The 27,839-nt window shown below is 46.8% G+C and overlaps 1 protein-coding gene across 1 annotated transcript in view; it reads left to right on the forward strand.

The window, feature by feature from the left end:
* Zbtb7c (zinc finger and BTB domain containing 7C) overlaps positions 1-27,839 on the forward strand; it is a 280,314-nt gene that overhangs the window by 159,660 nt on the left and 92,815 nt on the right. The window contains exon 3 of the mRNA XM_090353133.1: positions 2,933-2,994. The gene's annotated coding sequence lies outside the window, so the exon portion shown is untranslated. The remainder of the gene's footprint in view (positions 1-2,932; positions 2,995-27,839) is intronic.

The raw sequence follows: 27,839 nt of genomic DNA on the forward strand, positions 1-27,839 counted from the left end.
ACATTCCAAGAAAAAAAAAATCAAGACAATGAAAAAAAATCACCCATGCTATTTATTCACTCGCTCAGAGAAGCTGTTAGTTCTAATGACCTTTCCAAATTAATAAAATCTGTAAACGCTCAATTGTTTATTACACATTGAGTTGCACCTCTAAAGGACTGAAGGGAAATACAGGCCTGCCTAAAATATTTTAGCTCCAGGGCTCTATAGCAAGCAGGCTTTATTCCCAGTGAGGGGAGCTGTGGCTTATATTCCCTAAGGAAAAGAGAAAGGAGAGGAGGCACCTGAGTAACCCATCCTGTGCTCAGCCCTGTGGCAAATGATAGCAGTAATCCTTGTCCAGGGATTTATTCAGAGAGGCAAAATTTAGATATGAATGTAAACAAATACTTGACTGCAGCCTATGGCAGTCAGAGAAAACAGCATTGGGAGCTATCTAGAAGATGACTGGGGAAAAAAAAAGATCAGAGGTATGGCTCAAGTGGTAGAGTGCCTAGGAAGGGTGAGGTCCTGAGTTTAATTTTCAGTACTGACAAAGATTCTAGAGGGAAGTGGGATTTGATAGCAACCTAAAGAAAATAGAACCAGGCTAGGTCTCCATGGAACAAGCTTTCTAAACAGGGAGCAGAGGGAAATGTCACTCAGGGCATGGAATGGGGTGAGGTTCTCCCCAGAAAAAGAGCTGATACTGAAGAGCAATAGTATCTGGACTTCAAGATGTGGGTACAAGAGCATTCTTACAGGGTCCATCTTCCCTCCACCCTGCCCAATGTTGGACAGACACCATGTTTGTGGGCCACAGTGAGCTCTATGCTCTTTAGTCCCAGTGATAGTCTCTCTATCCAACCATTGTGACTTCTAAGACTTTCAAGATGAAGATGGGCAGAATTCAGGTAGCAAAACTCTATGTATGTTGCCCTATTGTTTAGTGGTGACTTTTTAAAGTTAAAAAAAATTACAATAGAAATAGCTCACAGAAATGGTGAGACAAAGGGTGAACAAATGAAACAGTAGTACTCACTAGACACTGTGTTAAAAATGAACTATATAGGGGCCAGGAGTTTGGCCCAGTGGTAGAATGCTTGCCTAGCATGCACGGAGACCTGGGTTTGATTCCTCTATACCATATACTTAGAAAAAGACCAGAAGTAGTGCTGAGGCTCAAGTGGTAGAGCTCTAGCCTTGAGAAAGTCCAAGGACAGTCAAGCCTAGAACTGGCAAAAAAATGGACTGTATAACTAGGGGGGGGGATTGGGAGGGAAAAAACAGGGAGAAAGTGAAGGAAGAGGTGGCAGACATTGTTAAAAAAGAAATGTACTCACTACCTGACTTACATAACTGTAGCCCCTCTGTACATACATATATAGTCATTTTTCATGTGATTCTATGGCATTAAGTATATTCACATTGCCATGCAAAACATTGCCACCACTCATTCCCAGAACCTTTTCATCTTCCCTACTGGGACACTAACTCTGCCCTTGTCCTCCCCTCTCCCCCCTGCTACCCACCTTCTACATCCTGTCTCTATGAAATTAACTACTCTGGGGACCTCATCAAAGTGGAATCATATAGCACCTATCTTTTCTGTGACTTAGCCCTTGACATTTGTCCGTATTGTCACACATATCAGAATTTCCTTTGTTTTTTTTTTTTAAAGTACTAAATGCTACTCCTTTGTATACGGACCATGTTTTATGTATCTCTTTAATTGCTCCTGGCACTTGGGCTACCTCTGCCTTTGGGCTATTGTGTTAGGAAATGTGGGTTTGCAAATATCTATTCAAGAACTCTGTAAGGTTGATAAGTGGAATGAAGAAGTATGTCAGGACTGACCTGATGGCCCTACTTGTTGTCCCCACACTGGAAACAGAGCTGATTTGGCTTATTTTTGGCCTGCCTAAGGTGCTTCCACCGGGAATGGAGCTGAATTCCCATTCTTCCAACCTTTCCAGGGCCACTGGGTTCAGCAACTTGTCCGGTTGCACCAGAGCTACTGTCATGACTGTGCCTTCATTTCTCATCCTGAAACCCATCAGTCATGTCACATTTGTCCCTCACTGAAGAAGCAAGTGCTTTGTTCTCTTGCTTAGTAAGTTCTTTCCCTCAGTTTCTAAAATAGATTAGCCTTGGTTGTAAAAGCCAAGGAAAATTGCACAGGCACAGTCTCCTGTCCGAGTTTCTTCACCTCCCCACCTCTTCCAGAAAATGTCCATACACATGAGCAGAACCAAAGGGTATCCTGTCTTGAAGCATCACTACCTCTAGGCGTTAATTGCCCAAACTCACATTAGAACACATTAAAGCGGTGACACATTCAGGCGGCAGGCAGGAGAATTCACAGTTCAGGTTGGCATTGTCATTAACTCAAGTCTTCGGTGTCAACTCCCTCCCGCGCCAAGCGTTCCCGCCTGGCCTCACAGTCAACCTCCGCAATGCATTTTCTGGCCTTTGTTGGTTTGTGTCAGCTCTTGAACATTATTTAAACGTAGTTTGGGGGTCCATGAATGCAATTACCATTGTGTTATTATTCACAGGCAGATTGTTAAGATGCAGGCAGCTGTACAAGGAGATGCCCTGTGCTGTGAGGTCCAATTTAGGAGGGCCTTCAGAGCCGAGTGCGCGTGGTTGCTAGGCAACCCCATGCTACAGAAGCGGAGGCCTGGCTGGCTTGGGAGTGGGAAGAAGCCCAGTGCCTTCAGGGAATTGGAGGCAGTGGTCAATCTGAGACTGGCAGGGCGCCGGGAGTGGGAGGCAGCAGCGTGGACTGAGCCCACAGGCCTGCAGGGTGGGGGCACCCACTCAACACTATGTTCCCAGAGAAGGGGAGGGCAGAAGTTGCAGAAGCCCAAGGTCGCCCAGGAAAGCACTGAAGGAGAGATACCCAGAGCAGATGCTAACATGCTTGTCCATCCCTTTTTTCTTTTTGCAGGAAATGAACAGGTTTACAGGAAAACTGGTGGCCTAAAATTGAAGAGTAAGGCGTGGGTGCTTGTGAGTACGAGTTTTAGTTGTCAAATTCTGTGGCTTAACAATGTTTCTGGAAAGTGGGTGGATTCCCTGATAGGAGAAAAAAGCCTCAACCTCTGTGCAATCAGTTCTGGGTTTTTCTAGAGGTGGATGGGGCTAGACCCAGGCATGTAAAGCATCGTGTTGTGGGACCAAATGGCAATGTTATAACCTTGCTCTGACTTCTAAGTGGAGAACATTCCCACTGGCTTGGCAAGAGAGAACTACTCCCTTGAGTTGTGAATTAGTGTGGGATGAAGCAGGGATTTTTTTGGGAAGTGAGAGATGTGCATTTGTGCAGTTCTGTTTGCTACTAGGTTGGCTTGATTTTGATTGGTAAATTCTCATGGAGGCCAGTTAACCATATGGTCAACTCTGAACCATTATACATACCAATGCTGTCATCTGCCTGAGAAGCTCATTAATCACCAGGGTCAGGCATGACCCACAGGTCCTAAGCAAACCCTGAGATGCAGAAGGCCCAGGCTCACTTTGGAAGAGCACTCAGCTCTGTGTGCAAAGAAAAAATAATCTGAATATGAGACGATTAAAGAGCTTTCTAGAAAGATGCATGGGGTTAGCCATGCATCCAGAAACACTGGAGATGGTGAATTATTAAGGAACACTTCAGGGAAAGGAAGACTTGATCAGGAAAAGGGAGGCCTTTCCTAAAAAGCAGGAGTAGGGCAACAGCCCTGAACAGGAGTTCACAGAGGCCAGCCTGGATGGTAGCATAGCTATGGGTCTATGGATAGGGAGGGGGATTGGAGGGATTGGGCAATGTGCCAAAGGGCTTGGAATAGCCACATAAATGGCTCAGATAGAAAGAAACAAGATACAGCTATCTAAATCAAATTAAGTCTCTACAGTTCCTTGTTCCATCAGCAAAAAGGGATGCATGGATTTTTCACCAAAGTTGAGATTGCCTTTGAGATAAGTGCTTGTTGTATGCCTTGGATAGATTATTGGAACAGCAGCATCAAAGGGCCATCAGCACCTGTGAAACCAAAGGGAATATACACTGAGCTCCAATTGGACAGTCACACCAACTGTCCACTTACCCTTCTCTAGAGCTGTGGTGCCCATGTTGAGGGGAATCTGGAATTTATTTATTTTTTGTCAATCCTGGGCTTGAGCTCAGGGCCTGAGCACTGTCCTTGGACTTTCTCAAAGTCAGAGCTCTACCACTTGAGCCTCAGCACCACTTCTGGCCTTTTTCTATGTATGTACCAAGGAATTGAGCCAGGGTCTCCGTGCATGCTAGGCAAGCACTCTACCACTAGGCCAAACTCTGGCCCTGGAATTTATTTATTTAATAGGAATCTTAGCTATCCAGGAGGCTAGGATCTGAGGATCTAGGTCAGTCTGTATGGAGAAATTCTGTGATACTCTTAACTCTAATAAACCAACAAAAAGCTGGCCAGAAGTGGGGCTATGGCTCAAGTGGTAGAGCACTAGCTTTTAGCATCAAAGTTCAGGGACAGTGAGGAAAGGCTGACAAGTTCTAGAACCAATTGCAATAACTGGTATATACATAGCAGAATCAACTTACAGCATACTTGACAGTCTTGCCTCAAAGAATCCCAAAGATGTCCATGTTGGCACAAACTAACGTTGAACTCACTGAATCTTCACTTAAGTTCTCTGAGTAACTGAGCTCAAACACTCACACTGACTTTCCTGACTATACCTAACTGGACTTTGCTCTTTGATTATGGAACAAGCCCATCTAGGGCTGGCACTGCTCCGACTCACCCGTCTTGGGAAGTGGACTGATTATCCAGTGGTCCTTGAGTTCCCACCATTGGAATTTTCTCTATTCTAGAAGCCAGACTGTTCTTGACAGTGCTTTCCTGGGTTATATGTCAGTTGGATGATCTTCCACCAGGTAGAGAGATGGTTATGATTGTGTCCCCAAGACAGAAGGCTTTATGCATTTCAGACACCAGAGACCACTCTTTGCCAACATTACTTTATTTGGAATATGGGGAGGTGCTGGCAAGGAAAGAAAATGAGCAGAAAGGCAAACTCAACAGACCAACAGGTTTTATTTGCCATGAAAACCTAGTCTTCTTCAGCCCAGCTGAAGCAAATGTGATATGCACCCTTTCAGCTTGGGTTCCTTTTAATCAGGCAGAAAAATGAGGTGGGTTAGAGGTCAAGGGTGATTTGATTTTCATGGTAGGGGCTGGAAGAGAACAGGGAAGGGAGCTCTTTTTGCAAAGATGGAGGCAGAGTGAGAGAGTAATCTTATCTTGAGTTACAAGATTGGGAGTTTTCACAGTATCTGTGTCAGCAGATGTGTTTATACCAGGATAGCCCTCAGTCACCCACCATCTCTTTTAAAGCTACAGGATCTGTTTGGGGTGTGGGAATGATTCAGGAAGGTCAGCAGCAAGAGCAGTTCTGATCATTTTCTAGGATGTGGCTGTCAGGGGGGAAATGAGTATGTCTAGTTCCAGTTATTTTCCATTAGTATTCAAGGCGAGCTCTGGCCAGGGAGGACAGGGAGAGGAGAGGGAGGGAGACACTGGGTAAGGATGGATGCTCAGTGACTTTTGGCTCCACCAATTGTACTGCTGTGATGTCTAGTTCAGAGACAAGGGCCAGACAGCCCCAGAGTCTTACTAGTGGCACTGCTTCTACAGTATCACCTCAACCAAGAGCAAGGGGTCCAGGTGAAGGCCAAATGCCACACTCCACATAGCCAGGAAAGAGTTGCTCCAGCAGGAACAGACCTGAGGCTCTGTTTACTGTCATGCTCCTGGCACATGTCAGGTTCACCTGACCTGATGGCAGTCATCTTCATTACAGTGAAATTTTTCTATTTAAGTGTATAGAAATTAAAGTAGAAATATATAATACCAAGGACTGTTTTTATTGAATACAATGTGTGCTTTTATAACTGAAATTTTAATCTTAAAAGGTAATATAGCCATGCCAGGTGCCAGTGGCTCACACCTTAATCCTAGCTACTCAGGAGGCTGAGATCTGAGGATTGTGGCTTGAAGCCAGCCTGGGGAAGGAAAGTCCATGATAGTTCTGTCTCCAGTTGACCCTCAGAAAATAGGACATGGCACTGTGGCTCAATAAAGCCCAGGGTGAGGTGCCCACGCCCTGAGTTCAAGCCCCACTACTGACCAAAAAAAAGGTAATATAGTCTCGTGACCTTTTATTTGAAAATATTGAAAAGTCTCCCATAAAAAGTCTACTCAGGGGCTGGGAGTTTGGCCTAGTGGTTAAAGTGTTTGCCTAGCATGCATGAAGACCCGGGTTCAATTCCTTGGTACCACATACATAGAAAAAAGCCGGAAGTGGTGCTGAGGCTCAAGTGGTAGAGCTCTAGCCTTGAGAAAATCCAAGGACAGTGCTCAGGCCCTGAGCTCAAGCCCAGGACTGGCAAAAAAAAAAAAGTCTACTCAGTAGCTAGGTGCCAGTGGCTCACACCTGTCATCTTAGCTACTCAGGAGGCTGAGATCTGAGGGTCTTGGTTCAAAGCCAGCCCAGGCAGAAAAGGTCCCATGAGACTCTTATCTCCAATTAACCGCTCAAAACTCAGCAGTGGCACTGTGGCTCAAAGTGATAGAGGGCTAGCATTGAGCAAAAAGAGCTCAGGGACAACGCCTGTGCCCTGAGTCCAAGCCCCATAAAATGACAGAAGGGTAACAGTGCTTCTTACATTGCACTCATAACATGACAGGAAATTGTTACCTCTTTATAAAATTACATTGTCATCATCGTCATCGTCATCATCATCATCATCGTCATCGTCATGATGTCTCTTCCCCATCATTGGACCCATGTTGCTTTTCTCTTAGAGATGCTTACCAGAGTTTTTCATTATCTATCATGAGTTTAAGTACAAAAACATCTCTGTGGTCTAGGCATCAGTCTGATGTCATACTGAGAAAGATACCACTTTCTCAGCCCCTGCTTGTTGGGGCCACTCTGGAAGGAGCTGGGCTGAAATGGGCCTCTTCTTTGGAGTGAGAACAATTCAGAGACTGAGTGAGATCCCAGTGGAATGTTCAGAATGCATAAAAATGCTTCAAACATCTTCAAACTCCTCAATTACTAAAAAAAAACAAGTGATAGAATTGCAAATAACTATTTCTGATCATATACAATAATTATTATTTAAAACTAATCATACTATGTGCCAGTGACTCATTCTTGTAATCCTAACTGTTCAGGAGCTGAGATCTGAGAACAGAGCTTCAAAGACAACCCAGTCAGAAAAATCCATGAGACTCTTATCTCCAGTTAACCACCAAAAAGCCAGAGGTGGAGCTGTGGGTCATGTAGCAGATTGCTAGCCTTGAAGAAAAAAAACTCAGGGAGAAAGCCTAGACACTGAGTTCAAACCCCGGCACCAGCAAAAATAAATTATAATAAGCAACCACACATGTTTGAGAATACTATATTTTGGCCTTTGGAACTCCTCAATATTTAATTCTGTTCAAAAGTGCATTGAGTTTGACTGTGTTATTCTATTGTTGTGAATTGTCCCTATGGTTTTATCAGATAACATAGCTTGAATACAATTTAGGGACATGGAATCCTTTCCTGGGAAGTTCCCTATTGTAGGTAGTGCAATTTTTTGGTTGTTGTTTGTTGGTTTGTATTTTTAAAGTAAAGCAGTTTAGGAAAATGACACCGGCAAACCTACACCATGGGACAAAAGGATACAAACTTTTCATTCCATTTTTTTGAGATAATGAGGTTTGAACTCAGGGCCTCAAACTTCCTAGAGAGGTTTCCTACAGGTTGAGCCATAGCTTCAGTCCTTTTCCACTTTATTTTTTTCTAGTAAACTCTCAAGCATTTTGCCCAGAGCTGGCCTATGATCATGAATCTCCTACCTTTACCTCCCAAATGTCTGGAATTCCACCACCACACCTGCTTGTTGTATGAGACTGGATCTTGCTAACTTTTTGCCTGGGCTGGCCTTGAACCTTAGTCCCCATGTCCCCACCTTAGAATATTTCTAAGGTCCTGTCACAGCTGGAGCTAGCCCATGAATCTTCCCTGTCATCCTTGCCTTTATAAAGGCAAGGCCATGTATCTTATTTGATCCCAGGCTCTCCAGCTCTCATTGTGTTCATATCTTCCAAATTTTGGTCTCACAGATTTGGTCTAATGCCTAGAACTGTCCAAATAGAACTTACTTAGTAACCTACATATGTTTCCTCTTGCAAATGAGCGCCTGCTTTCAGTCTTCCATCCTCTAACTCCTGCATGACCTGTTCCAGACCCAAGAAGGATTTTAGTGGTACCCCCATGAGGTCTGAAAAAAAATCTCATTTCCGCAGGAGAAATAGAATTATTATCTTGATTGAAATAATATCTTTCCTCAACCAGATAAAGGATCAAATTGGCGTCGTTTCTTTATCTCTGCAGAGTTTGCAGGACACAGAATAATGGCCTGTCACTGCCTCCGGTGGGCGAGTTCTGTAATACAGAGCCTGCAGCAGCTCCTGGCCCACTTTGCCTGATTCCACATCTGTGGCCCTGTAAAACAGTGCCACAAGGACTAGCATCATTCTATGAAAAGAGCATATCCATCACTGTCCTTACCGTGGCTGCACAAGATCCAGCACATAGGACAATTGTGAGAGCCCACCATCACAGTTGACCTTTCCGTCCTTTGGGGAAGAGAGTGGCTAGAGCCTTGGGTGGCCCCCCCACCCCCAGCTCAGATTCCAGGTCTGCAGATGGAGCAAGAAGGTCAGAAGATGGACTAGGCTTAGTTGTGACAATTCCCATGGTCCTTCCTGTCCCCAGCCACTGAGCAGGACAGCCAGAAGCCAGCACTCTGGCATCCTCTCAAGAGAGCTGAAAGAGGACCTGTCCACCATCGTTATCTTGCACCTCTGGGCTCTTGAGGCCTGGTCTCCTCCTGGTTCAGGGAGGGTAGCTGGGGATGCTGGGAGAAGGAGATGTGTGCAGAACTCAGGAGGTCTCCTCTGTCCTTCCTGTCTTCAGCCGCTGAGCAGAGGGGCTCTACCACATCCCAGGAAGGTCTTCCAGGTGTCCTTTGAGGACTCTTCTCCATGTGCTACGCAGTCTTTTGCACTCTGGTACCCAACAGTGGCTACTTAGAATCAGCATCAGAGAGCAAGCCCAGTTGAGCTGCGGTCCACACTACCCTGGGTCCTGGCTTTCCACTGGTAACTGGCTTCAACTCCTTCCCTGTGACAATGGAGGGGTGACCTGGAGGATCAATGCTTGACCTGTTTAAGCACTTGGTGTGTGACAGGCACCACTATTCCAACCTTTCACATGTGTTCACTCACTAATCCTTAGAACTTCCTTGTGCACTAAAACATTTGGTGTGTCTTTTAGGAGTGAAAAGAAACAGAGAGGCTGCTTGACTTGCCACAGTCACACAGCCAGTAAATAGTACAGGCAGTCTGGGGCCAAGCAGGCTTCTGGAGCTCTTGGAAACTTCCAGTAGCCATAATGATAGCATCCAAGTGGTGCTCCCAGGAGTCGTTCAGCTGGTTCTGCCTCCACTGGAGGGGGAGAAGGGGGATTAGTAATGCAGGATCCTGCAAAGCTGTCCCTAGGTGTGCAGACAGCATAACGTACCAAGGCTTCCTCCCATGACTTATTTCCTTCATCACATCCCCCCAGTCTTCCTGAAGAGGCCCCTACCCCTGCAGGAAGCCCACCCTTGGAGCTGTGCTGCCTGTAAGGACTTCTCCACGCAAGGACTTCATCCCTCACTCCACCCTGTGCTCACCACACCCCCCCTTCCAAGCTTATAAGTGACAGGAAAGCGTCTATCTGCCAAATCTTCTTTTCAAGAGGAAAGCTGCCCTGCCGGTGAACACGCCTGATTGCCATGGTAATCACCAGAGGAATGGAGTGGTTTGATAATACATTTTCATCGGAACCTCGAACAGGTGTGCAGGAAATCAACATGCATCAACAAGATCGGTCCTGGGAGATTAATACTGAATTTAGGGCTGCTCAAGGAAATGGAAGGAAAGATGAAGGATCTTCACTTGTACCTCACCTTTGACCTGTTCCCTGACAGATGCTTGGTCCTGACACCCTGGCCTTGAACCTTTTATCCACATTTCTCCTCACCCTTTTCAGCTCTCTCTTCTTTCCCCAAGCCGAACCATCTGTCACACCTCACCTCTCCTATGCAGCCCCCCTTGTAACTCTAGCCTGGGGATCTTCATTTTCTCCAGTGGCTGCAGGTAGCTGGAAACATGCATCCACTCACTCTTGGACCCAGGCCTCCAGGCCTAGTCCCTGCTCAGCCATTCTTATTACTTCAGGAAACCCTTTTATCTAGGAGCTGGGGTCCTACCCACAGGCCTCAAAGAAGAGGTCAAGTTTAAGAACCTCAGAGGCATCTTCTGGCATGATTAAAATGCCCCGGTGACACCTCTGGGTGATGCTAGAGCTCTGAGTAATGCTGAGCCAGAGTTGTCTTCCCACTGGAGAGCAGGAATTTGGGCATATTGTGTTGCTCATTCTAGAAATAAAGACCAAGGTCGGAAAGCAGTTCAGAATTTTAAGCCTCCAGGTCTCTGGTCTTCATGCTGTCTGCCCACTTCCAAGTCAGGTGCAGAGCCCCCCACTTCCCTGGGTATCAGCCAGGTTTTCCTAGCAAGTGCAGGGCCACATTTAGAGGTTCCAGCACCAGAAAGCCTAAGCAAAGAAGTTCTGGCACTCTGTTTGCTCTGCTGCTTTGTTCTGGACCTGCCAGTGTTGCTGACATAGGCTGTAGACAAAATGAACTTGACAGAGGTCTCTCAAGAAAGGGCTTCCCACCTTCAAGTAGACAATGCATCAGAGAGGTTGCCAGGCCTGCTCTGACTATGGCACCAACATTAGCTAATATTTTTAATAGAATGAATAATAAAAAGCCCCAAGTGTCTCTTAGAACTAATTTTGAAGAACAGGCTCTGCCACATGTTCTTCTTGTTGGCTCAGGCTCCAGAGAGTTCCTAACAAAAGGTTTAGCCAAGAAGAAAGGCATTTTTTTTTCTCCACTAACTTTTCCCTCTTTTAATTCCCTTCTTGTACTGCTTCTCAGCTAACAGCAACTGGTGAACAGATGAAATAAAGTAGTGACAGGGAGCAGTACACTCTAAAGAGAGGCTGACAGTGGCAGCCCTAGCTTTCGTTTGGTTGAGCTCAGCTTTGAGGTGTACTCCCCTCATAGAGCAGGCCAGACATGGGGTCTTCTGCACAGACACTCCAAACATTCCTGGAGGAAGGGCACTGCACTCTCCACAGGTGTCCCAGCAGGGAGATGAGACCTAAAAGCCAGTGTGAGATGTGGGGTTCTTGTGAGACTCAGTGCAGCACCCAGAGATGTTAAAAGAGGGAGCTGTCACTCTGGGATTGAAAGCACAGGGAGAAAAGGGAGTGCAGAAAGCAAGGTGAGGTGAGGGGCCACTTTGCCTGGGCTGTGATCTCTCTGCCTTTCTTTCAGTCTTCCATCTCCACTTAGGGGGCTCCGTGGCTGGCCGGCTGGCTGGCTGAATGGGGGTGCCTCACCAAGTGGGAAGGGTGGAGAGTGGCTCAACACTCTGCCCCCCAAACCATGGCACAGATATGGCAGGCCTAGAGTTCTTATCAGGGCAGGCCTAAGCTGAGGCCCATTTTCTTAAGACTGTTTTGTCCCATTTCTAGGACTATCCTAGACATATACTAATTATTACAAAATGAGGAAAACCATGGAGCCTATGTTTCTTTGGGTCTAGCTTATTAATATGATTTTTCAAGTTTTTCCATTTCCTTAAAAATGGGGCAATGCCATTCTTTCTCATGGAAGCATAAAATTCTATTGGATATATATGCCATTTTTTTCTTGATCCATTCATCTACTGAGGGGCGTCTTGGTTGATTCTGTGTCTTGGCTATGGTAACTAATACTGCAATGAACATAGTTTGCTGGTACCTTTAATGTGGCTTTGTTTGTGATCATTTGGGTAAATGCCCAGGAGTGGGATTGCTGGATCATACAGGAACTCAAAGAAAAGACACACACACACTGCCTATCCACTAAGAATCAGGGTTTTTGGTTTTTGATCAGGAACAACAGTATCACAGAACCATCTCTCCGCTTGGAAGAACAGGTTCTTTCTTACCTAAGAAGAGATTGCAGACCACCCTGTGTCTATTCTGTACTAGTCTTAGAGTCAGCCATTCCTCTCAGGAGCTCTATTTCCTCTTGCTGGCCAATGGAATTCAGTACCAAAATCTGAATGTCATGTGTGCTCAAAGCTGGTGGGTGTCTGTGCTTCTTGGTGCTAAGAAACATGTACATGTGTATATATGTAAACCTTCATGTATCATACATACATAAACATGCACACATATGCACATGTAAATATGAATATATACATCCATATGCCCTCACATATTTCTAGTTTAGAAATTCTGTGCCTCTGTCAAAATTCTGAACAATTTCATAGGCCCAAGGTGAAACTTGGACCCTCAGCTCATCAACACATTCATTCACACATTCACTCGCTCCTTCATTTCATCTGAATGTAGTGAGCTGCTTCTCTGAGACCACTACAGCTACCTTGCTTCACCTCACCCTTCCTCTACCTCATCCTTCTAAGATCATGAATTGTTTGGTTTAGTCCTCCTCCTCTTCCTTCTCTTCCTTCTCTACTTCTCTAACTTCTTCATCTTCTTTGTCTTTCTCCTCCTCCTCTTCCTCATCTGCTTTGTCCTCTTCCTCCTCCTCTTTTACTTGTTTACTTTCCCCTTTGCCCTTCAGCTTGGTGGTAGTATATATTTAGAATGTCATTAAGTTCAGTTTTTTTCCAGTTTGCTTTTCATTTTAGGAATTTTCCTTCCTTCTCCTTTCTTACTTAATTTAATTTTATAAATATGCAGAACCTAATTTCAAAGGTCAAAGTATACAAAAAGGTATGAAGACACACACAGCAGCCTTTCCCATGACCCTTTCTCCCTTATACATAACCAGCTTACCTTACATTTCTGCTTACACTTCTGCTTTTTGTAAACATAAGCAAAAAAATAGTGTTTCTTTATTTTCCCTTTCCTATATAAAAGGTTATACAGTTTATGTTTTTACATTTAATCTATGTAGTAGTTTCTTGTGGAAACTTTATCTCACAGCACGTTATTAAGTGCTTCATTGCTCCTTTTCATAGGCACATAATACTCCATTGTATTTATAGACCAGTCTATTCAACTTTTGTTCTATGACAGCCTGTATTTTCAATTTCAGTGGGATTGCAGAGTGAAGGGGCACACAGGTGGTTTTGTCCGTTGTTGCTGGGTTCCCTCAGGACTGTGGCAGTCTGCATTCCTGCCTGCTTACCCACAGCTTTGCCAACAGAGGGTACTGTCCACTTGTAGAAGTTCTGACAATGTTGTGGGCATGAAAAGGTATCCCAACGTAGTTTTAATTTTCATTTTTCTTGTAATGAGTAAAACTTGAGCGTTTTACGAGTTTAAAGAGTTTATGTATTACCTAGTGTGTACTGATACTAGGGCTTGAACTTAGATCCTTGTGCTGTAGCTTGGGTATTTTTCTTGCAGCTGGTACCTACCCTACCTCCATGTCTGGCTTTTAGCCGGATAAGTGGAGAGAAAAAACATTAACTTTTGTCTGCCTAGACCAGCTTCAAATGTTGGTTCTCAGATCTCAGCTTCCCCAGTAGCTAGGACATGAGCCAGAGACACTTGGAGACTTTCATAAACAACTGACATTAACCCTTTTTCTATAATTTATATGGCAAATATTCTCTTCCAATGATCAATTACTTTGGCTTTACTTATGAGGATAGTCATACCATTAAAATATTTTGCATTGTCAATTTATTTAGTTTTACCTTTTCTCTAGACTTTTAGTTTTAGTTAGGAAGCCTCTTCTTACACTTGGGTTATGGAAGAATTCACTCACATGAAATAAAACTTGAATAACTTATATACTGTTTGTCTAAAAGAGGAATTGGAATTCCCAGGCTGGTAGGGGTAGCAAGTAGGTGAGAACAGGGGGGACTGATAGGAGATGTAAAATACAAGCTCTGTATTTTACATGGGTCTCTGCCCCATGGCATTGGACACACATACAAGGAATCAAGACACAAAGCACTGGCCCCATTCAGAGGAAGGAGCTACCAGGAAGGGCTTTGGACTTTGGAGAAGGAAAGGTTGGCCTAGGAACTTTGGGGAAGAACCAGGAATAGGAAGTAGAAGTACTTAGGGCAACATTTAAAGAGGTACATCTTCTCACTGGGCCATGTAAGGGTAGAACTAGAGCCTGAAGTAAGTGCCTCTTTAAACAAGCCTGGGAACTGGTAAGAGGTGGGGGTGGGGGGGAGGACACTGTGGGCTCTGGGAGCACTGAATAAGGGCAACCTATGGAACACTGACCAAGTCCCAGGATGGCTTATGTAGGAAAGGTGGGTAGGAAGGAGCCTAAATTTTATCCTGAAGATGGTAAGAGGTGGCTGAGGCTTTGAAGACATATAAGAAATGACGCCCAAAGCCAGGTGCTGACGACTTATGCCTATAATCCTAGCTATTGAGGAGGCTGAGATCTGAGCATCTCTCTTTGAAGCTTGCCCAGGCAGAAAAGTCCCTGTGAGATTCTTATCTCCAATAAACCACTGAAAAATGGGCACTATGGCTCAACTGATAGGGTGCTAGTCTTGCACACAAAGAGGCTCAGGGACAACATCCAAGCCCTGAGTTCAATACCTACAGCTACCAAAGAAAAAGGGGCCAGGAGCACAGCCTAGCTGTAGAGTGCTTGCCTAGTATTCACTAAGCCTGGGTTCAATTCCTCAGTGCCACATACTCAGAAAAAGCCAGAAGTGGTGTTGTAGCTCACGTGGCAGAGCACTCGCCTTGAGCAAAAAAGTACCCAAGGACAGTTCCCAGGCCCTGAGTTCAAGCCCCAGGACTGGAAGAAAAAAAGAAGAAATGATATTCAAGTGGGGGCAGTACAGATAGAAACGGCTACTTTCCAGAGCTGGTGGCAACATTAAAAAGAGAATTGACGTGTATGTTTCCCACTGGCACGGGACCAGCATGGAGTGGAAATTCAATAATGGTTTGTTTCCTACACTTGGATGGGATCTATAGGTTCTCTTCATCAGGTATCAGATCCATTGTCTGTGACTCTGTGGGACTTTTCCAATCACGGGCAAACACAAAACTTGAGATCAACTTGGGAAGAGAAATTTGGCCTTGATCAAGGAGCATAAGAAGCAGAATCTGAGGCCTGGGGGGTCTTACAGTTAGGCATCTTGTCCCCCTTGCTTCTCTTCTCCTAGCCATAAAGAACCTCTGGGCTTCCCTTCCTCTGCCCATGACATTCAGGCAGCCCTAGAAGTGTCTCCTCTTAGGGTGGGAATGGGTGACCCAGAAAGAAGAAAATGCAAAGAGCCTATTCACATTCCCACCCCACCCCATGATAGCAAGCCTGGGGTGCTGCTGCAAGTCTAAGTCTCTCTCCTTGAGAGACTCCCCCACCAAGAATCCCCACACGCATACTGTTCTCCCTCCCTACTCCAGTGAAGGGCCCAGCAAAGGGCCCAGTGAAGGCCATTCCCCAGGGCCTTATGGATCACTTCAATTAAGTATGTGGGAAAAATAAGAATTCTGTAGCAATGTGACCAGTGCATCCTTCTGAGTCACTTATCTACTCTCCCTGGGTCCCTGCTGATAGAGGCCAGGAGGTTACAAAATCTCCCAGACTGCTAGTGGAGGGAGGGCAGGCAGATGCTGGCTAGAGCTCCCATTCCTCCAATCCTGCCACTCCTGCTGAGAATTAAACATCCTAGAGCAGCCTTTCCCTCACTGTGGCCCACTCCATCCTCTGGGTAACTATTAGTGGTGGCATGGTGATATTTAAGAGGTGCTGGGAAGGAAGACATTTCAGTACCAAGGGAATGAAGGATGTTCTCCCTCATTCTACCTGCCACTTGTACATGGGGGCCCCAGCTTTCTGCAGGCTTGCTATGCCTGAGTTTTGTCACAGGTAGTTAGTGGACAATTGTCTGTCTTTCGGTACAAACAACCTGAGAGCTGGGGCTGCTTTTCATTCAGCTTTGAGTCTCCCAGGGATTTTTAGGCACAGGAAAAATTGAGCTCCAAATCTGGTCTAGGCCTCTATATCCTCATCCTTTACTGGACCACTCTTACCTGCCTTGCAGAGCCATTACACCAAACAAAGCAGTGAGGGTTCTGGGTTTGGTAGCTAATCTCCAATGGTCCTGCCATTTATTTACACACACCTATGTGCCTAGGGTCCAGGGCAGCAAGCCAACACTGAGTGCCTCTGTAAACTTCTGCTGAGTCCACTGAACAATTGGCTGGAGAAAGTGTGTGACGATGAGGTCACTTCTCCTCATGAGGTCTCTGCCCTCAGATACTTTCAGTCTCTCTCATCCTGGGAGGTGACTCCTCCAGTTTCTCTCCAGCCACATTGTGACTGAGATCAACCCCCAGAATCTGGTAATAGATGGCGATGGGTGGGACTGGTTCCTGGGATGTTCTTCCCCAAGTGGAGGGACTAGCCCAAGTCTCAGCCCAGAGCTGAGCTCCTAATCTCAAACAGCTTTCCCCAAGAGCTGCCAGAGCCATGCAAATTTCTTTCAAGGAACACAGATGTTGGCCATAAGACCAGCATACTTGTTTAACTTGTGCCTGGGTCTGAGAGCACTGGATAATGGCACCTCATAGGCTCAGGCAAGGCCAGAAGAAAACCAGGGAAACTCAGTTCCAAGTGGACTTTACAGCCCAGATCCAGCAGATTAGGGCCTGCACCTCTTAGGTTGAAGCAGCTGATACCCCACTCCTCTCTCAGCTTGGCCAGTGCTAGTTTGCTAGTGGGCTATGCTCACAATCCAAGGTGCAGCAGTTATGAGATCAGGAAGTAAAGAGCTGCTGCTGGTTGTCCAGGGGACACCACACCCATGACTTGCCTGGACAGAAGCCACATAGCAAATAAGGCTTCTGTCACCTGTCAGTACAGGGAGGAAGTGGACAAGGTAAGTTGGCTGCATGAGGCCATTAAGAGAGGCCTCTTAATGTGGAGCCATGCCTTGAATTAGTGTGTGGATATGTGAGAGTCCCCATGTACTTCCTCTGCTGAGATGTCAGGGCTTTCTCAACCACCTCTGAGCAGCTGAGGGCCAGCAGAAGGGCAGCCTTATCTCCCAACCCATTAGCCAAAACCTGAGAGAGAACAGATGGAAAAAGGCTCTTTCCTGAGGCTACCCCTGGCCTGACGTGCCTGTCATGAATCCCTCTCTGCCATCCTCAATCTAACATTTCTCTAGGAAGGAGGGAACCTCGGGACCCCCGATCTTCATTTCAACCTTCTGGCTCTCTAGACAAGGGTTCCTATCCAGTTCTCATGGGCCCAGACACCCCTTCACATAGAAAAATAAAATGCTAGTTGACCAAATTGCGTTGGCCAGGACAGGCCTGGGGTCCTACAGTACATGAAAGACTTTGAAGCCAAGCCTAGGGTACAGGGAGGGGCATTACGTAGCAGGGCAGCCCTTACCCAATCATGAAGGCTGTGCTATGAAAGCACTTCTCTGAAGTGGCTGTATGGCTCAAGTGATAGAGCGCTAGCCTTGAGCTGCAGAGCTCAGGTACAGCTCCCAGGCCCAGAGTTCAAGCCCCATGACCAACAACAACAAAGAGAGAGAGAGAGAGAGAGAGAGAGAGAGAGAGAGAGAGAGAGAGAGAGAGAGAGAGAGAGAGAGAGAGAGAGAGAATGAAAGCACTTCTTTGCCTCCTGTGCCACCCTCATGCAGTCACATGGACAGCAGATCCTGTATGGTATGGGTAAGACAATCCAGCTCTCCTACTGCCCACAGGGACAGAGCAGGAATCCCAGGCTGGTCAGAACACTTACCAAGCCTGCTGGGGGCAGAAAATTCCGCAACTGGAAAATGAGCCCAGCAGCACTCTATTTTCTCATCAATTTTCCAGTGGTTAGGGTAGATAAGCTTTCTGGAACTGCTCAGAGTAGAAAGAAAGCATAAATAGTTATTTTTTTATGCAGGATGCAAAAGACACGAGACCATTCTTGATGCAATCTCCATTTACCTATTTACCAGGACCCTGTCTAAAATGGGAACATGTCCTAGGACAGGTGACTAGGTTTCTAAATCTAGCTCTGTTAACCTAGTCCCCTTCCTCTAAAATATCTATTCTCCTGCTCCCATTTTTCATTAGCACTTATATTTTAAAATACTGTGGAGCAGCAGTTCAATTTTTATTTTTTTAAGTGCTGATAGAAGCCATGCCTTGCACATACTAGGCAAATGCCCTACCATTGAGCAACACCTCAGCCCTATGTTTAAATACTTTCAGTGGACATTTATACTTGGCTATTTTCCTTTTTGATTCTTAAGAATTCATTGTATATTACATACTTAAAACTTATGCCTATTATACATAGCACAAACGTTTTCTCGTAGCTTGTTTTTTCATCTGGATTGGGACATATTTGTCCCATAAAAGACTTTAACTTTTATTTACTAAAATTCCTCACCTTTTTCCCCTTGATATTTGTATTGTCCGTGGAAACTCTAACATATGAACCATGAATTTGTCAAACACAAAGTGGTTACCCTTCAGGATCCGGAAGCTGCCATGAGAAGACCTCAGGAACTTGTCCCACAGCAAGCAAAGCTTTCCAGAGGACCTTGTCACAGGAGCCTTGGACCAGAAGGTCCAAGTCAGCTTATCAGCCTGACATTCTCCCTGGCCCCCTCACACCCACCCCAGGCTCTGTGCCAGGACCTGCCCTTGGTTCCTTAATGATAAGCTCAGTGAAGCAAATATTGAGCATGATGCCCTCACAATGTGTTTTCTTGGCCATCAAGGCCAAATCAGAGTACTTGGACTTGTTTTTCCTTTCTGTGGTCTCCTCCCTCCCTGCCCTTCTCAGGCAGGAATCTGAAACTCTGCTAAAACTGTTTGATGTGGAAGGGTCTTTATCTGATTGTGGCTGCTTTTATGGGAAACTTTTCACCCAGCCCAACACAGAAAACTATCTTTTCAAACATACCATTCAGTGTAATTTCATAAGCTTTGCTGTCATTGCCCTTGCATTTTCTAAAAGGAACCTTGAATCTCAGCAGCTGCTGAGTTAGAAAAGAAGCAAGAAACGGAGGTGACCAGAATAGGGCTCCATCTTGTCATATCATGGCTCATCCTTGAGATTGTCATTGTTTCTAGCAAAGAGGAAAAGATTGCTTTGAAAAATGTCTATTGGAATACTCTCTCTCTCTCATACATATTCTCTCTCTCTCTCTCTCTCTCTCTCTCTCTCTCTCTCTCTCTCTCTCTCTCTCTCTCTCTCTTTCTCTCTCTCTCTCTTGCACACACAACCTAGAAATACAGTGGCTTGTAGGCTTATACTTTACTTAGACTGGTGTGTGTGTGTGTGTGTGTGTGTGTGTGTGTGTGTGTGTGTGTAAATTAACTCCAAGGGAGGGGGGAGGGAAGGCAAGAAATGGAGGCCCCAGTAAAGGAGCAGCTGGAAGGGGGAAGGCTCAGGGCTAGTCTCAGAATAGCTGGTCCTGGCGCCAAAGGGTGAAAAGGGCAGAGGAAATGGGTAGGCTGGCTGGTGGGAGGGGGAGGCAGAGCTGGGAGGGGAAGCTAGGGTGGGTGCTGGGCTGTGGCCTGGAAGAAATCTTGCGTCTGCATGGCCTGTAAGGAGAGTTTTCAAAGTGGGGATTCAGGAGTGGGAAGAAGGCCTGGGTTGGGGGAGGCTCTGGACATTGCTTCTGGCCAAGAAGAGATGGGTCACAGGACGACCTCTAAACAGCCATTGTGCTTGAGAATGGGCAAAACAGCACTGGTGGGTGGGCAGAATAGGGTTCAGCCAGCCAGAGAAAGGCAGGGCCAGCTTATCCCTGGGCTTTCAGCTGAGGGCCCCTCCTGACAGGACAGGGGAGGAGGCCACTTCCTAGATGGGGGTTAGGAGTGGGAAACAGCATCAGGAGTCCTCTTCCCACCACCCCTATTCTGTAAGGCCTTCATGACCCAGCCAGCCTCCTTGCTCAGTATATAGAAGGCACCCCGCAACTGCCAATAACGTCAGTGTCCAATTCCCAAAGGGCTTGTTCCTCTGTGGACAGTTGCTTCTGGACCCACCTCTAGAAAACTATCACCCAGTATGGTACTCAGTATGGTCCCTTGACTGCCTCTGACAGTGTAGTACCTAGACCCTGGAAGTGTTGGGCCACCTTTTGCCTCATCTCCCTGCTAGTGATTCATTTTCTTTCTCCTCTAATAGGCTGCTTCATTAGCCTGTTGGTACTGCTCAGGACTAAAAGAGGGCCTTTCTACTTGTAAGTAAGGGGACACATGGGTCCCACAAAAACTGGCCATCCCATGATCTCTGTGTTCTTTGGGCAGGTGACAAACAGAGGGCCTAAGACACTGGGGACCCTGACTGACTCTTAGGAGAACTAGTTTTGCAGATCAAAGCACAAATGCCACATGACTCCACTTATGAAAATAAGTGAATAGGCAGAATAAATTCATAGGGATAGAGAAAAAAAACAGAGGTTACAAGAGGCTGGAGATAGGGACAGGGAGGGAGGCAGAATGAGAAGGGGTGATGAAAAATTTAGGGAACTAGATTGTGGTAATGGCACACAGCATTGGACTTAATGACACTGAATTATGCACTTCAGATTGTTCAAGGAGCAACATTTATGTTGCATATTTACCACAAAAGATAGAAATATGAGGGAGAGCCAGGTGTAGAGACACCTGTAATCCTGTCCCTCGCCTGTAATCCCAGCACTTAGAAGGCTGAGGTAGGAGGATAGAAAAGTTGAAGCCAGTGGGATTTTGTAATGAAATCTTGCCTCAAAAAATTTTTTAAAGGAGACAGGTATATTAGGCATGTATGACAGACAGGTGTTGCTGTAATATTAATAAAAATTGTTGCTAAATTTAAATAGAGACCCAACCTTTTTTTTGAGTCCAGGTCCTACCACCAGATACTAGCTTTTGTCACTGGGCTCTACTTGCCTTCCCTTTATCTTCCCTCATCTGTAAATGAGGCTGTGGCAGGGATTAAAGAGGGCAGCAGTATGAGTGGCTAGCCATGAAAAGTAGATGTCATAGTTCTGATGTTCATGTCCTCATTAGTGTTGTAAACAGTCTCAGTTCAAGTTCACAGAGGTGGCTGGTGGGGAAGGGGATTCGTGTTGGCTGATATCCAAGGCTCTGCTTTAAGGTTAACCTTGAGGGCATAGCTTTTAGTAGTGAGAGGAGTGTGCAAGTTGGAGGGGAAGGGCTGAGAAGGGGAGCTTGGAAAGTTCTATGCAACCAGGATAGAGCCAGCCCAGGCTTTAAGTGTCCATGCGGGTTAAGGCAAGAGCCAAAGTAGGTGTTGATCAGGCCATAGTTCGGGAGTTACCACTCTGCAGGGAAGCTCCCTGGCCACTCCATAGTGGCTAGTTGTTTCTATGGGATTGGCTAATTTAAATCTGTCTTAGCCCACATAAATGAGTAAGCAGAACCCACAGTTGTGTTTTCATGGCTAAGCTGCTTAGAGCTGGGAGCCTACAGGAGACAGGGGCCTATCTCTTAATTGCCTCATGGCCTTTGACAAGAACCTTCTCCTTGCAATGTTGCAAGAGTCCTCCTCTGTACAGTGAGGGCTTGGAGAGTGTCCCTTCTACCCTGGAAGCTGGAATCTTGTTGGTGGAGAGATCTTTCAAGAGGTGATGCCATCGCTGCTGAACAGCAGTAAGGTTTATGGAACTGTCTTAAGGTATTCTAAGGTATTATGTCCTGTATCAGCCAGATGGCCTTAGGCCAGGTTACCTGACATTTATTTTTTGGTGGTACTGGGGTTTGAACTCAGAGCACTGCACTTAAGTAGGGGCTCCATCTGTAGAATAAGAAGCACAGTTCCAATGAGGGGAAGGAACCAGGGGCTGGTGAAGATTTAATGAACCCTCTGTTAAAGAAACTATAGGTGTTTAAGAAATGTGAGAATCTTCTATGGGCAGAGCACTAGAAATGATTAAATTAATCCTGAGTTATATTCAGCCTCCTGAGAGATCTAAAAAAGGAAGAGAGGGGTGTACCCTGTGCATTTTAGGGATTTATTAGCCTTGCTTAGTGATATAAAATGGTTCTTCATGAAATAACCAGCAAGCAAATGCTTCAGCATTCTTCTGGCCCAAGAGTGTGAATATAGGAGGTTTGGGGCTGTAGGTCAGGGAGGAAAGGATTGGAAAGCGCTTTGGCCTGAGCCTCAACTGAGGCAGGGAGGAAGGCAGAGGAGTTCTTTAGCTGGTGAGTGTAAATATGTGTGTGTGTGTGTGTGTGTGTGTGTGTGTGTGTGTGTGTGTGTGTGTGCTGTGGTTCTGTGTGTATGTGTGTGTTACCAAAAGAACAGGAAGCAAGGCTGACCTGGGAATCAGTCTGGCTCTTTACTCCCTTAAACAGGGGCCACATTTGGGATAGTATGGGGGCAACATGCCCCTTTCCTGCCTGTAGCTGTGACCAGAACGTGCCTTTCTGTGAATACAGGAGCAAACTCTTGTGCATAACCCAGGGTGTGATTAATATAATTATTTCAAAAGCCCCTTTAGTATTTCATGAGGGTCATGCCCCTGGCTGTGGGCTTGAATACAACTGCAGCAGGTTTCAATAAAATCAATTAATTTAATTTGATTTGGTTTTATGTACTTGGAACTGGTGCCTCTTGAACTCAGTATGAAAATTATTGCAGAATAAAAATGCATATTAGTACTCTGAGCTCAGCGTCCTTGGATTCTCTTCATGCAACCTGCCGCTTTGATCACAAAGGCAAATCCCGTCCCCCTGACCTGGCAAGAGCTACCACCCACTGCCCACCATTAACCCCCTCCCACCCGGGTTAGTGTTGCTTGTGCTAATGTGGAGTGCCAGTCTCACTTTCTGAAGCACTTTCTGTGTGGCAGTAAAGCTGAAATCAAGGTTCTCAGACCTCACACCCAAACTCCAGGGGTTCTACACATCAGGTCTAGCAATTTAACCCTATAAGCCAAAGAAAGAGACACGGTGAAGGACAGAGAAAGGGAGTTTATTACATGATGGGCAGTTACGGTATGTCAGCATGTTAGGCCATCTTCAGGCATCTTTGGGGCTTAGGCAATGAGCTTCAGATTAAATAGGCTGGGAAGTGGGGGCAGGGTTTAAAAGGCATATGTAGTTAAAACAGACAGGGCCAAAGTATGGCCTGGTTAATCATATTTCAGTCCTTATCTTTGAGAGGGGTTCCGAGAAGTTACCACTGCTTTCACCGGTCGGGAGATCACTGCCTTGTGGGTAGTCTGTCCTGAGGAAGGCTGTGTGGTTTCTTGAAAGTAATCTTGGTCTCCTGTCCTTCTCTGACTCAAGCTAATCTCCAAGTGACTACAGAGAGAATGGCTTAGAACACACATGCAAACTGGAAGCAGGAATGTCAAGCCCTTCTTCCTTTTCATCCATGGGGCAAGAAGAAGCAGCTTTGAAGCACTTGCAAAACATTCCCACTTCTATTTTATGAAATAGATTCAAAGAAGATTAGATCAGCCTTGGCCATTGGTGGCAGTTGCTGCTAACTAAATTAATTGGAATCTGATGCAGAGTGGACTGACAGATGGCTCTGCCCCTGGAACAGTACATGACCTTGAGCAAGTCCCTTTACTCTGGGCTTTTGCTTCCTCCTTGGTAAATGAGAAGGATGGACACCTGATCAACAAGCTCTTTTTGGCTCTAAAAATGATATTCAGTAGAACTGTGGTCTGCTTCCAGGAGCCGATCCCATTTCCATTCTGCTAGAGATATGAGTCCTCAGACCTGGCTGTGGAGAGAGTGGCTTCACCCTCACAATCCTATAGGTAGACATGCTTTCAGGTAGGGAGATGAGCTCTCTTGAAGCATGACTCCCCAGGTGCAATGACCAGATTTGTCACATGCACAGTTATTATTAAAAGGTAGAGGTCTTGTGCACCACTCCTTCTCCAATTGTCCTTTTCATTCTTTTTACTTGTCAGGATGGGAGATAGGCAAGCTGTCTGAGGACCCCTCAATAAAGCAGAAGCGGACATCAGTCCTAGCAAAGCATCTACACAGTAGTGGCTGCTGCCTCACTGTGGAGAGAAGCTGAGTGACCCTATTCCTAAACATCTCTCAGGGATACCCGAGGTTCCACATTGAGCCAGAGGATGGGAGCATGGCTGTGATGTATGTTTCTGTTAGTGGTATTTTTCTCACATAGATCTGACCTCCCCAGGGTCTGATGTAGCAGAAACCTAGTCTGTCCTTCCCATCTCCACCCTCTCAGTTCTCTCCTGTTTATTTTCTGAGAAGCACCTACTGTGTGCTTCTGAAGCCTATCCTTCATACCATCTCGTTTAGCGCCAGAATGAGCCGGGAAAGATTGTCATGGTTACCCGTTTTGCTGGGGGTGGAGGGAGGGAAGGGGTGACCAGAGAGGAAGCAAACTTTTCCTGAGGTCTCTGCCAGCTAGGAAGTGGCAGGGCTGAGATTCGGCGCCAAGTCTCGCAGCGCACCACCAAGTGGTCTTATTTGCCAAACACCTCGGAGATGGCCCTTCCCCAGCTGCCAGCGCGGGAAGAGGTGGCAAGTGACCGTCACACTCCGCGGGGTACCGCGATCACCTCCACTTCACAGAAGCCACGTGCCCGAGTCACCCAGATAACACTCGCTCCGCCCGGCACCCAGTGGGCCCGGCGGATCCGGGGAGCTGGGCTGCGAGGACACTCGCGCCTCGGGGGCCGCTCGCAGCTGGCACTGCCCTCCCCAGCGCCAGCGGCAGCCTGGCTGGCGGCCTGCACACACCGGGGCCTGGCACCGAGCCGGGGCGGGGAGGAGGGGGAGGGCGAGGGCGGGGGAGTGGGGGCGGCTAGCGGCAGCGGGGTCCGGGCTGGCGTTCCCGGCTCTCCCGGGTTTCAGCGCAGGCTCCGCCCGCCCCGGCAGGCGCCGGCCTCTCCCGCGGTCGCTGTGGGTTGAGGAGGAGTCGCGCCTTTCCAAGTCCCCCCGGGGGACTGGGAGGGGGTAAAAGGCCGACGGGCGTGGTGTGAGAACGAGAAAACCCCCGGAAACAGGAGGGGGCTGCGGGAGGGGGGAGGTCGCGGTGCCGGGGAGCCCACCAGACCAACCCTGAGCCCGGTGCCTGAGTGAGTCGGCGGGCGAGGCGCCGTCAGTGGGCGGGGCCCGAGGGGCGGGGCCCTGGGAGGGGCGGGGCGGAGCTGTTGGGGGCGTGGTCATGGGAGAAGGGCCTGGTTAGGTGAGAGGGTGGAGCTAAGAGAATGTGGGGCTTGGGGTTTCAGGGGTTGGTGGTGGTCGGGTGGAGCAGCTGTGGTCACATCACGTCCCCCACTCTGCTTTCTCAGGGTTCAAGCCAGGGGGAGGGAGAGAAGAGCGAACCAGTCTGAACAGGCCGGGCAACTCGAGGGCGTAGGTCTTGGCGAACTGGGATGCTGGCCAGCACCTTCTTCCCTCTCCAGGCTCGAGAAGTTTTCGTGCTTCGCCTGGCTGATTTTACAGTTTCCCCCTGTCCTTGCCCCACCCTGTCTCCTGATCCGCCCTTTCTCTTTCCTCCCTCCTTCCCTACCCTTTCAGTGTAGGAATAGTTAGCCAAGGGAGGCACCTGGCTTTTGCCCTCAACTCTTTCTCTCCCATTCCTCCAGGAGAATTCAGGCCTCTGGCAGCTCTTTCTCAGTCCCACCCCCACTCCAGGTCCCTAGGGACTCAATTCCAGCTCTTCTAACTTGAACTCTGGCCCCAGAGGCCCCTCCTTGCTAGGATCCTTCCACGGGGTCTCTTGGGGTGGGGGGCGGGCTCTTTATTCCCTTCAGCCTCTGGTGTCCTGGACCCACTGGCGTCTTATCTCCCTCCTCCTCTGAAAGACTGGAGGAAAGCAGGTACAGGAGCAGCATGGCACCTGAACATTTCACACCATTCTTGTCACCATCTGTGTCTTGTATGAAAGACTGCCAGTAGACATACTCCACCCCTTTCCAAATTTCTTGTCTAATGACAGAACCTCAGAATAAGAACCCTGGACTAGGGGTTGGGGAGCAAATATTTGGGACAGAAGACATCTTTTCAGGATCCTTAATTTCCTATCAAAATGGTTCTTGGGTCTGCCCCCTCCTTAAACTCCCACCATCCTGTCCCCATATCTATCTGAGACCAGGTTCACCGCATTCATCCCAGGGCAACAAACCAAGAACACTCCATGTGGTTGTGGTAAGTCCCCGAGCTTGTGTTTTCTGTAAGCCTGGAGCTCCTTGATCAAGCTTGTCACTATCAACACATCAGGGGTGTTACTTATCAGATGTTACTAACCAGGATCTTTAATGGTGGACCTGTCCCCAGGCTCTGCAGATGAGGCCTAAGAGAATCCTAAGAGAGAAATGACCTATCCAAGATCCCACTGCTGGCCTCCTAGCTCCTGTTCCAATATGACTCCTGTTACACCGTGCTTTAATTTCAGGGCAGCTCTATGTTAAGCACATAGTGTGACATTTGTCACTGAGTAAATGTTCTGTAAATGATGATAAGATGGCCAAACCAGCCTTCAACAAGAGAGCAGGACTGGTATCAGTGTGTGTGTGTGTGTGTGTTGGTACTGGAACTTGAACTCAGGGCCACTCACTTTCTTTTGGCTTTTTAGCTCAAAGTTGGTGCTCTACCTCTTGAACCACATTTCTACTTCCAGCTTTTTGGGTTAATTAGAGAGAAGAGTCTTGGGGGCTTTTCTGCCCAGGCTGGTTTAAAACTGTGTTACTCAGATATCACTCCCTTGAGTAGCTAGGATTTCAAGCATGAGCTACCATCCTAATATGTCTTTTGAAAAAAAGTCAGAAAACCCAAGGCTGCCAGGGCACCTTTTAGTTCTAGCCCTTTTTGCTGAGGGTTTCTTCAGGGTGGGCATCCAGCCAGCCAGCTATAGTACCACAGGGGCCTGGCATTATCTTCGGTCACTTCAAACCCAAGTTATTATGCCTGAGGAGCCTGTGGATCGAAGGTAGGTCTAAGTGTGAGCCAAGTTGGAAACTGTAGATCAGAGTGATTAATACTGTGACTCTTTTCCATTCATTACCCTCAACCAATATCTGAACAAGTTGCTCAAGATAGAGGCATGTCTGCTCGTGCTGGGGTGTCTGTCATCCTGTGTCCCTGCCAGGTATTGTACTAGGTGACCATGGCACTGCAGATCTGTGGTCTCTGTAACTGAAGGCCTCTGCTACCAGTTCTGGGCTGCCCAGGGCTCGTCAAACTTGTCCTTCACACCTGTGGGATCCTGCCTGCCAGGCACTGTTTTGAGTGTGGTACTCACGTGGACGGGGGCAACATTTAGGGAAAAATGAAAGCAGGAGAGATTCAAGTCATGCAGACCTCCTTTGCCAGCTTCAATTAATATTTAGAGAGGAAAGAGGCAGAAATGAATGATAACAGAAGTTCATGAAGGCACACTTGCCGCTTTGAACTCTTAGTCGTGCTTTGTGGTGGTGAAGTTTACCTTCATACTGTGGGTATAATTATATTACCAATGCATACGTGATTCAGAGAAGGATGGAAAGTATATGAGGATGATTTGCTTGTCATGATGGTGAAGTTTGATTAGAAGTGATTCATCTCCATTAACACTGGTAAGCCTTTTGTTTACAATCACCCATCAGATGCTGTCTTCTATGAGTGTCACTGTGCTAGATACTTGCCAGAACCCTGTAAGGTAGGAATGATTATTATTCTCATTTTATAGACAAGGAAATTGAGTCTGGTAAATAGAACATCACCAGGATTCACACCAGGGCAATATG

Source organism: Megascapheus bottae, chromosome 19 (genome assembly GCF_031878675.1).
Source record: "Megascapheus bottae isolate mThoBot1 chromosome 19, mThoBot2.hap1, whole genome shotgun sequence".
NCBI lineage: Eukaryota > Metazoa > Chordata > Mammalia > Rodentia > Geomyidae > Megascapheus > Megascapheus bottae.